The sequence below is a fragment of the Erinaceus europaeus genome, chromosome 2, assembly GCF_950295315.1.
Source record: "Erinaceus europaeus chromosome 2, mEriEur2.1, whole genome shotgun sequence".
Classification (NCBI taxonomy): domain Eukaryota; kingdom Metazoa; phylum Chordata; class Mammalia; order Eulipotyphla; family Erinaceidae; genus Erinaceus; species Erinaceus europaeus.
Genome location: NC_080163.1, coordinates 162,657,395 through 162,671,702, shown reverse-complemented (window position 1 = coordinate 162,671,702; position 14,308 = coordinate 162,657,395). Strand labels below are relative to the sequence as shown.

At 43.7% G+C, this 14,308-nt stretch overlaps 1 protein-coding gene across 2 annotated transcripts in view; it reads right to left on the bottom strand.

Moving 5' to 3' along the window:
• SIAH1 (siah E3 ubiquitin protein ligase 1) overlaps positions 1-11,845 on the bottom strand; it is a 63,188-nt gene extending 51,343 nt beyond the window's left edge. The window contains exon 1 of one of the 2 annotated variants that reach the window (XM_060185606.1): positions 11,714-11,845. The gene's annotated coding sequence lies outside the window, so the exon portion shown is untranslated. The remainder of the gene's footprint in view (positions 1-11,713) is intronic. The other variant, XM_060185607.1, reaches the window with a different exon arrangement.
• Positions 11,846-14,308: the final 2,463 nt, after the last annotated feature.

The following is a 14,308-nucleotide window of genomic DNA, read 5'->3' as shown; positions in this document are numbered from 1 at the left end:
TTCCAGTCTATCAACTTTTGCTCCAGCTGGGTACCTCATGCTCCCCATATGACTCCATGAATTCACTACATCTTTTTCTTACTTGCTCTGCATTGACCCTACCACACCACCAATATGGATACATGCAATCTTGTAAATAGAAATTTTAGTAAAAGTAAAGTCTAGTTCAATATTCTTGTGGAGTATGACAATGTCAGATTTGGGTAGGAGTGATAGTCATTATCCCATACTCTGCTCAGGCACACCTACTTCATGAAGAGCATTACGCAGTCCATCAATGACAAAACACTAAGAATACTATGCTGTCACTGACCCTAAATCTGTTTCTCTACTTGGAACTGAACATAGACTTGACATTCTTCAACAGCCTATACCCAGAGATTCAACCTGAGTTGAATTTGAGTGCTATGAAATTTTCCAATAATAGAAAACAACTCTTCTACTCTCAATACTGGTGTCAATTCCCTGGGCACATAACCTTGTCAATGTGTCCTGGAACCGCATCTCTCCAGAACCCTACTAGGGAAAGATATAGACAGGCTGGGGGCAAGCCAGCATCCAGGTCAGAGGAGAAGCAACTACAAAAGCCAGAACTCCTTCCTTCTGCACCTCAAAAAGAATTGGGGGGGGGGGGGCCTAGATGGTAGCACAGCAGGTTAAGCGCACATGGCACGAAGCGCAAAGACCAGCATAAGGATCCCAGTTAGAGACCCGGCTCCCCACCTGCAGTGGAGTAGCTTCACAAGCGGTTAAGGAGGTCTGTAGGTGTCTATCTTTCTCTCCTGCTCATCTTCCCCTCCTCTCTCAATTTCTCTGTCCTATCCAACAACAATTACAACAATAACAGTAATAATAACAACAATGATAAACAAGGGAACAAAATGGGAAAAATGGCCTCCAGGAGCAACGGATTCATAGTGCAGGCACCAAGCCCCAGCAATAACCCTAGAGAGAAAAAGAAAAAAGAAAAAAAAAAGAATTTTTGGTTCATGTTCCCAGAGGGGGAAAATGTCAGGGGAAGATGATCAGAGGGCTCTAAAGCCCAATTTCACTGAGACATAAAACGTTTGTCACCGGAACACTTTGTTTTTATTTTTTTTTTTTTTCTCTGCCTGCAAGGCTGTTGCTGGGGCTCGGTGTCAGCCCTACAAATCATCTGCTCCTCACATAGCCATTTTTTCCTTTTTTTCTATTTTATTCTATAAAACAGAGAAGTAGCTAGAAAGGGAGATAAAGATAGACACCTATAGACCTGGTTCACTGCTGTAAAGCATCCCTGCTGTGGGTGGGGAGCAGGGGCTAGAACCCAGGTCCTTGCGCTTAACTGGGTGTACCACCACCAGGCCCTGGAATCTTTGTTTTTATACCATCACTGAAAGGGAAGAAAGAATGGACAACGCCAGAGGAAGTCAGGCACTATTTTGCTTATCTGAGAGGGAAGAGGAAAAGGGAAGGACACTTGGAAATAGTAATAGGTGCAGGACTTGGAAAGGAAGTGAAGGCTGAGCCACAGAAGGGAATGAAATTAAACAAAATACAGATAGATATACTCAAGATATAGATATAATATAGTCAAGCCATATCTGTGCCCTCTGTAGAACTACTGCAGTATCTGCTGGAGGGAGGTGGTGATACAGAACTCTGGTGGTGGCAATGGTATAGAATTATAGCCCTATTATTTTGCACATCACTATTAAATCTCTAATTTAAAAAAAAAAAAGGAAAAAATTACTAGTGTCACTATCACACTCAACAAATCTCAGTCTACTTAATGGTCTCTACACAATCAGTGGTTCGAGGTAAAATACTCTTTACAACAGCCTATACAGGGAGTCCGGCGGTAGCGCAGCAGGTTAAGTGCCCATGGTGCAAAGCGTAAGGACCAGCATAAGGATCCCGGTTTGAGATCCCAACTCCCCACTTGCAGGGGAGTCGCTTCACAGGAGATGAAGCAGGTCTGCAGGCGTCTATCTTTCTCTCCCCCTCTCTGTCTTCCCCTCCTCTCTCCATTTCTCTGTCCTATCCAACAATGACCACATCAAAAACAACAATAATAACTACAACAATAAAACAATAAGGGCAACAAAAATAAATTAAATTAATATTTTTTTAAAACAGCCTATATAAGGGGAAGTGAGTCTGTTTAGCTATCTCATAAAACAAAAACTACTTTAAAAAAAACCCTGCATGCTTCCTATGTAGTTTATACTTGTTTAAAATGATACTTATTAATTATAGGAAAAAAATTTTCCTGATGATTTTAGAGGATCAACCCACCAAGTAAAATCAAAATAATACTGCCTGCAGAAATAAGCTCAACTATTGATATCCACATTAACAAAACATTTGAAGCTATCACTAATGAAGTTCAATCAATATCCTTGATTTCCAAACCTTCATCCCTTTACAAAAAAAACAAAAACAAAAACAAAGCCACCTTGAACTTTAGCTAAATTCAAAGTTAATGATAAAACACAAAGGACAAGAAAAGTGGATATTATTTCATTTAATTAAACTGGTCCTTCAAAAGGAGAGTCCTTAAAAAGAAGGAGGTTCTTGTCTGTTTCTGTAGTGTAGTGGTTATCACATTCACCTCACAAAGAAGATTCTACATTTATTTAACCCTACCAACCATCACTGGCTAGATCTATCAATTTCATAATAATGCTAATCAGTATGATACAATATTTTCAATAAATACAATACTGACATTATTTTCTTCTAATTTTTTTATTAGTGATTTAATAATGATTGACAGATTGTGGGATAAGAGGGGTACAATTTCACACAATTCCCACCAGAGTTCTGTATCCCATCCCCTCCATTGGAATTTTCCCTATTCTTTATCCCTCTGGGAGTATGGACCCAGATCATTATGGGGTGCAGAAGGTTGGAGGCCTGGCTTCTGTAATTGCTTCTCTGTTGGACATGGACATTGACAGGTCGATCCATACCCCAAGCTTGTTTCTATCTTTCCCTAGTGGGGCAGGGCTCTGGGGAGGTGGGGTTCCAGGACACACTGGTGAGGCTGTCTGCCCAGTGAAGTCAGGTTGGCATCAAGGTAGCATCTTCAACTTGGTGGCCAAGAAGCATTAAGATATAAAGCAGAACAAATTGTGTAATAACCAGGAACCTAAAGGTAAGAATATAGTAGACAAGATTTGGTATCTTCGTGATGGAAGAAGGAAGTCTATTTTAGGTATATTCCAAGGGGTCCATGACTTTACAAATCTTTGCCTGAGCCCGACAGCTAATATACAGGTAGGCTAAAAGCTGGTGTCAGAGTTGAGAATAGAACTAGAAAGCTGGATCAGGGCAAAGTAGTTCCCAAATATGGGGAAAGTATATAAATACCGTTAACTATATGCCCCACTGATCTGACCTAGGGCCCATGTCTATTCATATTTAGTACAGGAGCCTGTGTAACCTTTGTATCCCTGTCAGTCTGAGCTCACATTTCATAGTCATAGCTAGGAACTTTCTAGGCTGCACTCATTTCAGGACCATTCTTCCTTGAGTAGCAGAGTATGTGACCCAGCCTCCCTTTGGAGCGTGAGGCAGTTTCTACCACTGTTGTTCTACACTGAGACCAAAGCTCTGTAGAAGCCCACAAGAGGGTTTATGATGTTGTTCCTAATCTCTTCTCATTTTTAAAAGAAAATATTTGTCAGTATCTGCTTTGTATAGGTTATTTCTCCAAAGGTTTTCCCTCCAATTTTCTCTTTCTAGTTTCAAATGTGTCAAGCCCCTGATGTTCAAAACAAAACATACAAATGTTCAACTTGAACGGACAATCTCTAATCTAAAAGACAGTCTCTGTCAGTATCATTCTGGTCACTACAGTTCAAGTTCAGAAAAATAGGCCCCAAGTGGGCTATCTTGCCCCTATGTCCTTAATACAGATTCCTAAAGACTCATGGAGAAGAAAAATGTAAAAGTAATGGGGCAAGTGGTTCTTCAGCTGACAACATTGCTAGGGAGAAATAAAACAATAGTGAAAGAGAAGAACTGTGCCATGATAAAGCATTGGACTCTCAAGCATGAGGTCCTGAGTTCAATCCCTGGCAGCACATGTACTACAGTCATATCTGGTTCATTCTCTTATCTCCTCCTCCTCTCGCAATAAATAAATAAAAGTATTTTTTAAAAAGGGGGGAGGAGGTCACGCAGTAGCTCAGCAAGTTAAGCGCACATGGCGCAAAGCATAAGGATCCCAGTTCAAACCCCCGGCTACCCAACTGCAGGGAGCTCGCTTCACAAGTGGTGAAGCAGGTCTGCAGGTGTCTTATCTTTTTCTCCCTCTGTCTTCCCCTTCTTTCTCCATTTCTCTCTATCCTATCCAACAACAATGACAGCAATAACAGCAACAATAATAATAACGACAACACCGATAAAACAAGGGCAACAAAAGGGGAAAAAATGGCCTCCAGGAGCAGTGGATTCATAGTGCAGGCACCAAGGCCCAGTGATAAACCTGGAGGCAAAAAAACAAACAAACAAACAAACAAACAAACTGTGCTGCATCATTCATATAGCGGGCAAAATCAATTAGTGGTAATGAAGTCAAGGGGTAGTTTTCTTACAAGGTGGTAGGAAGTAATTTATATGGAAAAAGGAGGCTTCTGGCTCAAATGTTCTACTGATCTGGGAGCTGGTTACAACAATAAAATTCATCAAGATCTATCTATCTATATACATATACATATGCATGCATTTTTTTACACATCATATGTGGCTATAGAGATAAAACATGCAAGTCCTACTAAGCACAAACACTTCTAATTTGAGCACTTTTCTGTATTTATGTTATTCAATAACTAAAGTCTGTGTTTAGAAGTAACAGTAATTCTTCTCTAGAGAATTTCCTGGGAAGAATAAAAGGCCAGATATCATAATTGGCTAGCACTTCATAATACCTTTCAGCGCTTCAAAGTCTCTTTCACATATTCATAGCACAGTATTCACTAACTATATAAAAATCCTCAATTGATGGCTTCACCTAAGATTCCATGTGAAAATACAAGAAGAATCTGTTGATTTCCTTCACTAGATCCTGCACTTGGGGATTAACCTCAGAAGTCAAACTCCTTTTATTACCTTTCTTATGTTACAAAGATATCTGATTTTCTCCACCAGATCAAGTCCTCTAATACTCAAATATGCCAGATATGTTGATCAAGGTAGAAACCAACTAATTTCTTTCCTTACCTCTTATATTTAATATTCAACAAGTCATATTAATTCTGTCTGTAAAACAGATCTCCGGTTCACCCATCTTCTCTTATCTTCATTACCAACACCTTAATCCAGATAATAACTATTGCCTGGTCAAAAAAGAATGGTGTTCTAACCAATCAATTCTCCAAACAACAGCTGAAACTGTCTCAAAAGTTTAAAGTGAACTGTTAACTCCTTTAATTAGAAAGGTTTGGTGGTTTATCACTCCAATCTAAGATGTTCTACCTTTCATTCTTCAAAGGGTTAGCTCATATTTTTATCATAACTAAAACTTGACCACTTCAGCTAGAAGACTTCCCAGTGAACCTACTCTCCACTCCAGTACTTCTGATTCCTTTGCAGTATAAACCATAATTGGTAACTGTATTTTCTTCACTAGAATGAAATGCTATTCTTTAGAGAAATTAAACTACTCAATTATTCTTTTAACTAAGCATTTCTATGATAGCATGCTTTTAGATACAAAAACAGTATTTCTGCTCTCCTGGAGCTTTAAAGCCACAAACTAAAATAGTAAGTGACAAAGCCAAGTGACAGGTCTGATTCCTGCATGTATGTTCTCTTAACCATGCAACATAACTGGCACTCAACAGTAAAATTGTTTAGTGTACATGAGCTAGCAGAAATCAGGGTTTGGAAAGATAAAGTAGTAGATAACACAGATATTTGTAAGATCAAATACAATCATGAGGGAGTCAGGCTGTAGCACAGTGGGTTAAGCGCACTATGGTGCAAAGCGCAAGGACCAGCATAAGGATCCCGGTTCAAGCCCCCAGACCCCCACCTGTAGGGGGGGGGTCGCTTCACAGGCAGTGAAGCAGGTCTGCAGGTGTCTATCTTTCTCTCCCCCTCTGTCTTCCTCTCCTCTCTCCATTTCTCTCTGTCCTATCCAACAACAAAGACATCAATAATAACTACAACAATAAAACAACAAGGGCAACAAAAGGGAATAAATATATATTTAAACAAAATACAATCATGAGCAAAAGCATAGGAATGGGGGCAGGGGGCCAGGCGTTGGCACACTTGATTGAACGCACATATTACCATGCACAAGAACCCAGGTTCAAGCCCCTACTCCCCACTTGTTGGGGGTATGCTTCAGAGTGGTAAAACAGGTCTTTCTCCATCCTTCTCCCCTCTCAATTTCTTTCTGTTCTATCAAATAAATTTTTAAAAAAGGAAAGAAAAGATGGCCGCTGGGAGCAGTGGATTCTTGGTGCTAGCATGGAGCCCTAGCAACAACACTAGTGGCACTAAAAAAAAAAAAAAAAAAAAAAAAAACTGAGAAGAAAAAAAGAATGTTAAACTACACAGTATTCAAAAAACAAAAAGAATCCAGAGTTTCACTAGACAGAGCAAAGAGAAGATGGAGTTAAAAGTGAAAATGCACATTAAAGACATGGTTTCAGTAATTGAGTAGTATTTACTGAGCACCAACTAAGTGTCAGTGTTAAACTCTAGATAAACATGGGTGATTAAGACAAGGATTTAGCGGAAATTACAGTCTCTTTAGGGAGGCAAAGTAATACAGTTTCGAGGAGTACACATTACAAAGAGGCCAAGCAGAGTGTGCTATGGGAAAAAAAAGAGATGACATCAAATTCAAGGTGGGCAGTCCAGAATGAGCTGAGATTATAAAGCTCAGTGAAAAGAGAAGTTGTTGAAAATGACAAATAAGTAACAAGACCCAGCTCAGAAGGGGCTGTGTATTTACTAAGCAAAGTGAGTATGGACATCCTTACTGAAGGTCAGATTTACATATCAGAAAGCTTCCTTAAAAGACAGTAGCAAAAACTGACATCAAGTTACAGAAACTAAAAGTAGACCACTTAGAATGGAAAAGGAAAAAAAAGTATTGAATACAAATGTAAAAATGGGCAAGAGAAGCAATGCCAGGTTTGAGTACTACAGAAAAAAATCAAAACTTGATGACTAACTGGATGTCAAGGGCAAAAGCTTTAGAGAGCTGAAAACAAATAAGGTTTTAGCTTTTGACAGGTCAATTTGTAATACACTGACAAATAATGTCAGAAAGATGATCTGCCAATACCTGCAGAGATAGTTAAGATAAGCTAGAAAGAGGGTGAGCAAGACAGCTCACCTGGACAGTGTGCCTGCTCTGCCACGTGTACAACCCAGGTTCCAGTTCGGCCTCCACAATACTGTAGGAAATTTCAATGCTTGAGCTTTTTCCCTCTCTCCCACCATCTCTACCTAGAGAGATTTAAAAGGTGGTTCAAGAAAAAAGTTGGGTTTGTGGTCCAGAAGGTAACACAGTGGATTAAGTGTTAGACTCTCAAGCATGAGGTCCCAAATTCAGTCCCAGGCAGCACATGTGCCAGAGTGATTTCTGGTTCTTTCTTTCTCTATCCCTCTCAGTAATAAATATATTTTTTAAAAAGTTGATTCAGAGCAGTGAAGTCCCAATGACAGCAACACCAAAAGGAGGAGGAAAAGGAGAAGAATGGTGTTAATATACACTCCTATTAACTTACGGTCTTTAAAAAAAAAAAAAAAGAGTGGTCCGGGAGGTGGCGCAGTGATAAAGCTTTGGACTCTCAAGCATGAGGTCCTGAGTTTGATCCCCGGCAGCATATGTGCCAGAGTGATGTCTGGTTCTTTCTCTCTCCTCCTACCTTCCTCATTAATAAATTAAATCTTAAAAAAAAAAAAAAGAAAAGAAAAGAAAAGAAAAAGACAAAAGAGAGAAGACGAATAGTGATACAGAGCAATTTTAAGGCAATGAGAGTTATTATGTGCCAAAATAGTGATGAATATACATTACACATTTGTCATAACCTGTTATACACAATACCAAGAACAAGCTATAATGTAAACTACAGCCCCTCCTTGTCAAAAGAAAGGTATCTCTGGTCTGGGAGGTGGCGCAGTGGATAAAGCATTGGACTCTCAAGCATGAGGTTCCAAGTTTAATCCCAGTAGCACATATACCAGGGTGATGTCTGGTTCTTTCTCCCTCTCCTCTCTCATTTTTCTCATTAATAAACAAACAAAAAAAAACTTTAAAAGAAAAGTATCAAGTATATATAAAATGGGCAAGGTGTGTATGGGAAATCTCCACTTTCCTTTCAATTCTGTCGTGAACCTAAAACTGCTAGGAAAAAATACTTTTAAAAAATGTCCCATGGGGTGGGGGTAGATAATATAATGGTTACTCAGAGACTCTCATGCCTGAGGCTCTGAAGTCCCAGGTTCAATTGCCGCCCCCCCCAAATACCATAAACCAGAGCTGATCAGTGCTCTGGTTTTAAAAAAAAAAAGTCCCATACGTGGATTTAGATTTCAACAAGCAAAGTGTGTCATCAACATACAGACAATAGTAATCAAGTACTCAAATAATGTACTGAGCCTAAGCACTGCAGATATGAAAAAAGGGGGGGGGGGGAAGTATACCCTGTGTTTCTGGAGCAGATGCTCTACAGCAACCATAGCTATGGAAAACCAAAAACTTAAAAGGCCTTAGAAAAACTGCTATTAGGGCCCGAAGATAGCTCACCTGGTAAAGTAAATGCTTTACTGTGCCAGAGGCCCTGGGCTCACAAGCTCAGCCCCACATAGAATATAGACACAACAAAGGGGTTTTATGGGTAGTAGAGTAATGCTTCTGCAGCTCTCCCTCTCTTCAAGTAAAAAAATAAAATAAAAAACTGGGGCCAGGAGGCAAGCACAAGACCAAGTTTATTCCCCTAACACTACATTAAAAATAGGAAGAAAAACCACTGCTAAAAAATAAATTACTAAAGATACTTGCTATGAAAATGAAAAATGTATACCCCAGTTGTGGGGGTTGTTTTGGGTTGGAGAGGGATGGAACAGAAAGCCTGGTTTTTGCTTCCCTCTACATAAAGACAGAGAAATGGGGAGAGAGAGAGTCACATACACCAAAGTAACACTGCATCACTCCTAAAGCTGCTGCCCCTACAGTAGCTCCCATGTAGTGTACAGAGCCCAAACCAGGGTCTTTGTGCATGGTAACAGGTGAGCTCTACTTGGTGAGCCACCGGCTAGTCCCTGAATCTGATTTTTCCCATGGATTTTGTCTGAAGTGAAATTAACACCCAAATTATCCAGAATTGAAAGCATTTTACAAAGTGTGTACAGATATTCCCCAATTATAACCAAAAATATGTAGCAATATCTTTAAGCTTTAAACAAATACCTTAATCTTGAGAAAATATGAATAAAACCCTTTGAGTTATCACTCTGCAAAGTCACCAGTCTGTTACCTTCACTGTGTAAGACAAGTTTTTAGAAGACCCATACACTGTAATTAAAATTCTAGTCTTCACATTGTTATTGCTGCCATAGCTAAATATATCCCAATTAGGTTTTACCTAATATTGGTTTTAATTATAGATTGTAGGGTAGCTTTGTAAGTTTTATTTTATTTATTTCATCTGAGTGCAAATGATAGAAAAAGTCAGAGCACTACTTCAGTCACTGGATAGAATCAGGAACATCAGGTATTCAAGTCCAGCTGAACTATCTACCTGTATGTTCCTATGTTGTGACAGAAACACTGAAAACAGAATCACTGGAACCAATTCTACAATGTAAAAAGGAAAAAACGAACAAAGCAAAATTTAGGGGTTCAAAGAATCGGTTCATATCTGCATAATCACTTCAAAATCCAAAACCTAATTGTGATAGAACTCTTACTAACCAAAATCCTCTCTTCCACAATTGACTCTCCTTGACAAAACTGCCAAATCATTACAATTATCACATGACTCTTTGCTCTACAATACTGTCCGTAAGAGATGATGCCATACCCACCTATTACTTAAAATGGACTCATTCCACTATTCTAGGCTAGTTTATACAAGTTCCTTTAACTGCACTGATCCAAAAATGTCAAAGCGCTGAAAGAAAATCATTTCAATCTATTTGATTTTTTAAATTTCATATCACACATCTATTCGTTTGATTTCCTTACTACAAAAACGTCCAAATCCATTATTTTAGAATGTCAACTTATTTAAACCTTTTCTTTTCATAGGCACTAACAAAATGAGCTGAAAGAGAAACTCAAAGACTAACAGACCACAGTATAATTTGATTTAATTTACTCATCACTCCAGAAGTTTAGTTATTAAATAGGAGACAGCAGCTTCCTATGAGCACTTACAAGGGTACTGACCCACGAGTCAAAGCTAGTATCATCACATCAATTCTCCCAACAAGCCTAAGTAGTAGGTAGTCATTACACCCAATTTGTAGATAAAGAAAATGAAGATCAGAGAAGTATCTTGCCCAAGGTCACAAACCGGTATGGCAGGAATGGAACCCATGCTAGGAGTCTAAACTTCACAGTCTATGCTCCTAAACATTCCACTGTTGAGTTAACAATCCCTCCTTGACGCCCGCTTCTCAAAAAAAAAAAAATTAAATTAAATTAAATTAAAATTAAAATTTAAAAAAAAAGCTCAACTTCAAGGAAGCGACGGTGGGATGATCACTCTCCTGTAACCCAGGGGGCTCCCGACTCCCACGCCTTTGACAAGTCGGCTGCACACTCCTGATTTCCCAAGCACACAAACCAGGCTTCTGTGGATGTTAAACCAAAGCCGCATCTTTCCAGGAACACGAAAAGAACCTGCGCAACGCCGTGGCCCGGGTCATTCACATCCCCAAGTTAGAAAACAGGGAGAGTCGAGTCCAGGACCCGAACTGGCCGGCAAACAAAAGCCAGGAAAGCTTCTGGTTACAAGTAATAATGATAATTAATAAATAAAAAGCCGAGGCTTCCCCGGCAGGCCATTCACGCGCTGTCCTCGCTCACGACATAAACAAGGGAGGAGGAGGCTGCATTCTCCCTGCCGCACAATGAAGCCTCACCAGGCTGGGATCGGCGGCCGAAACCAGGCGGCCCGAGGCAGCCGGCAGTCCCCGGAGTCGGGGTCGGGGTCCGGCAGGGGCGGCCAAGGACTAGCGAGACGCCCCGCCCGAGTCCCGGGGGCCGGGCCGGCAGGGCGGGCGGGCGGAGAGGGGAGGGCCGGCCTCTGCCCGCACTCAGCTGACCTCCGCCATGTTGGCCGCACACCCTGGGACCCTTCACAACAAAGGCAGCCACCCCGGGCGCGGGGGGCGCGGGGCCCGCAGGGCGCCTCCCCCGGCCGGGCCCGCCTCTCGGGCGGCGCGGAGGCCCTTCCCCGCCCTCGCCCGGCGGCGCGGGCAGACCCCAGCGGGCCAGCCGGCCGGGGGCGCCGGGGGCGGGGGTGAGCCGGCGAGCCCGGCAGGCAGGGCCGCGCCGGGGAGGGATGGAAGGAGGGGCGGGGGTGGCGCTGGGCCGCCGGGCTCGGGCCGAGACAAAGGCGCCCGGCGCCGGGGGCTGCCCGCGGGGGCCCGGCCCGGCCGCCCTTCCCGCCCGCCGCCATTACCGGGCCCGGGAACCGTCCTCCCTCGGAGCCCCCCGCGGCCGGCTTCTCCTTCCAGCCCGGGCCCCACTTACCTGAGGGCGGAGAGCGCGCCTCGGACTCGGACCCGGGCCCTGGCTCAATCGCGCTCCGTCGCCGCCGCCAACCCCTGCCACCGCGGGTAGCTCCGCAGCCTCTGCCTGGTGCGGTGCCGACTCGGACGGGACGGGACGCCCAGGGCCGCAGCCGCTCGAGAGCGCGCCCCGCAACGGCCGCCCCGGCTCCCCCCGGCCGCCGCCGCCGCTGCCGCCGTTTCGCGCGTCCTCGAGCCCGCCGCGCGCTCCCGCTAAATACCACACACTGCGGCGGCCGCCATGAGGAGGCGCGGCCCCGCGTGCCGTGAGCCTCGGCGGGGCGGGGCTTGGAGGGAGCGCGCAGGCGCAGAGACTGTCGCGCGGCCGGCGGAGAGCGGCGGGAGCATCGTGGTCCCCTGCCGCCCGGGCGTTTGCCGGCACTCGAGCTCCTCGCCTGCGGTTGCTGCCAGTGAGTGCCGCGCGCCTATGCGCGTCACGCGCCGGCCCGGCCCCGTGAGAATCGGGCGCTCGCTCGCGGCAGCGTCTGGGCCCCTCCTTGCGCGGCCCCCGCAGGCCTTTGTTCCGGGACCCGAGGGTCGTCCGGCGGGCGGAACGCGAACCGGCGAATCGCCGCCGTCCCGACTTGCAGCTCCGCCTGTTTTGTTTGCGACTTTCGCCCTGCGCTTCCGTGAGCCCTTCCCAACTCGCTCCCGAAGGAAGAGCAGCCGCGGGCCCGGCCGAGCCGGGCCTCCGCCCGGGACCCCAGCCCTGGGGTAGAAGGGCAAAGCCCCTCCTCGAGTTTTGAGCTGCTCCTCTGCAAAAGCGGGACGAGTTTCTAAGGCTTATTGTGGTTGAAAATTGGAAACACGCCTTGGCCCGTGTGTCCACACTATTCTGGAAGCTCAAGGAGACTCCCGTCTTCATTTCTCTATTTAAAGAAGAAATGCCATTGATGGGCTATAATGGGTTTTGCTGAGTGAGCGCCGATATCTAAAACATTTACGAACTCCAAGTTAGAACCCCTAGAAAAATAGTATTCCACATTTAAAAAGCAAAAAGATGCTTTTGTAAATGAGCATTTTAAAAAACAGTGAACTGTCTACCTCCAGACTCCCATGGAAAATACTTTTTTTTTTTGGCTCGAGTTTTTATACAAGTACTCCACTGAGAACACTCAAAACTCTTCATTTATAAAACAGACACAGAATCAAGAGTTACCTTGGCTATTAATTACAAGCTGCTAATATCTGACTTCCACCAATGTCTAAACAGTTGAAACTTCTACTTCTGTTCCAAATTTGTCGTGAGCAAGGAATAAGAGCAAAGAATTACTCGGAGAGCGTGTCGGGGTTAAGCAATAATTCTTTACTTATTTTAGATGCCAGAGAAAGGTCACACAATTGACACAACACACAGTCAACCCGATACCTCTCCTTAATAGCTGTTTGCAGGTAAGACTCAAAAAGTGGTCACCATCTGTTGTGTTGCCTGACTGAAGGTCCTTCGTTGACCGGATGAGCAAGGGTCTCTGGATGCTGGGGAAGCAGTTACTTAGCATCCCAGTCAGTAACCATGAAGGTGCTTCATCCAGCTGGTTTCTGAGCCTTTACTTATACTTAGCTTGCCTCTGGTTTCAAAGTTACATTTCCATTGGCCAATCAGGTTCAGGTTATCTTATGTGTATACATATGTCTCTGTCTTTATGACACTATGCAGGTGCACTATGGTTACTATAGTTACTAGGGTTACATGTTCACTACAAAATTTCATACTACCTTATTGTATCTGTCCTTTCTTCTGGAACCCTTAAAGGGTGCTTAATCAAAACTGTTTCTTGAAGTCGGGAAATTAAAAAAAGAAAGGGAGTCAGGCGGTAGCACAGCAGGTTAAGCGTAGGCGGCACAAAGCTCAAGGACCCGCATAAAGATCCCTGTTAGAGCCCCGCCTCCCCCACCTGCAGGGGAGTCGCTTCACAGGTGGTGAAGCAGATCTGCAGGTGTCTGTCTTTCTCCCCCCCTCCCCCCTCTTCCCCTCTTCACTCCATTTCTCTCTATCCAATCCAATAATGATGACAGCAATAACAACTACAACAACAATGAAAGACAACAAGGGCAACAAAAGGGAAAATAAATAAATATAAAAAAAGAAAAGAAAAAAATAAAAATAAACCCACCATGTTCTTTGCTTAAGATACAATATCTTGGTCCCCATATGAGTAAGTTTTGTGTCATATAATTATTTTTTTCCCAACAACACTGAAAATTTTAACATGGGCATGCATCACAGTGTGAGCAGAGTATTCATTCAGGAACTAAAATCTTTAAGCATCTTAAAAATCAGCTCAATATCACTGGGATTATTCTGTAATCACTGGTCAGCCAGTGTTTCACTAAGTCGTGGTGGGAGGCTGGTGAGGGGTGGGGGGCCCTCATAAGCTCGGCTCAGAATTAAGGAAGGATCCCACCTCCCTGTCTGGCTTTCCCACTAGCTCTGTCACACACCCCTTCCCCCAGGCATGAACATTTGTTCAGACTTGCTTTCCTTAAAGACTTTTCCTCCAAGACTGCACCACCCAGGGCTCAGTGGACTCCTTCCTGCTGCCAGGATGCTTGGCTG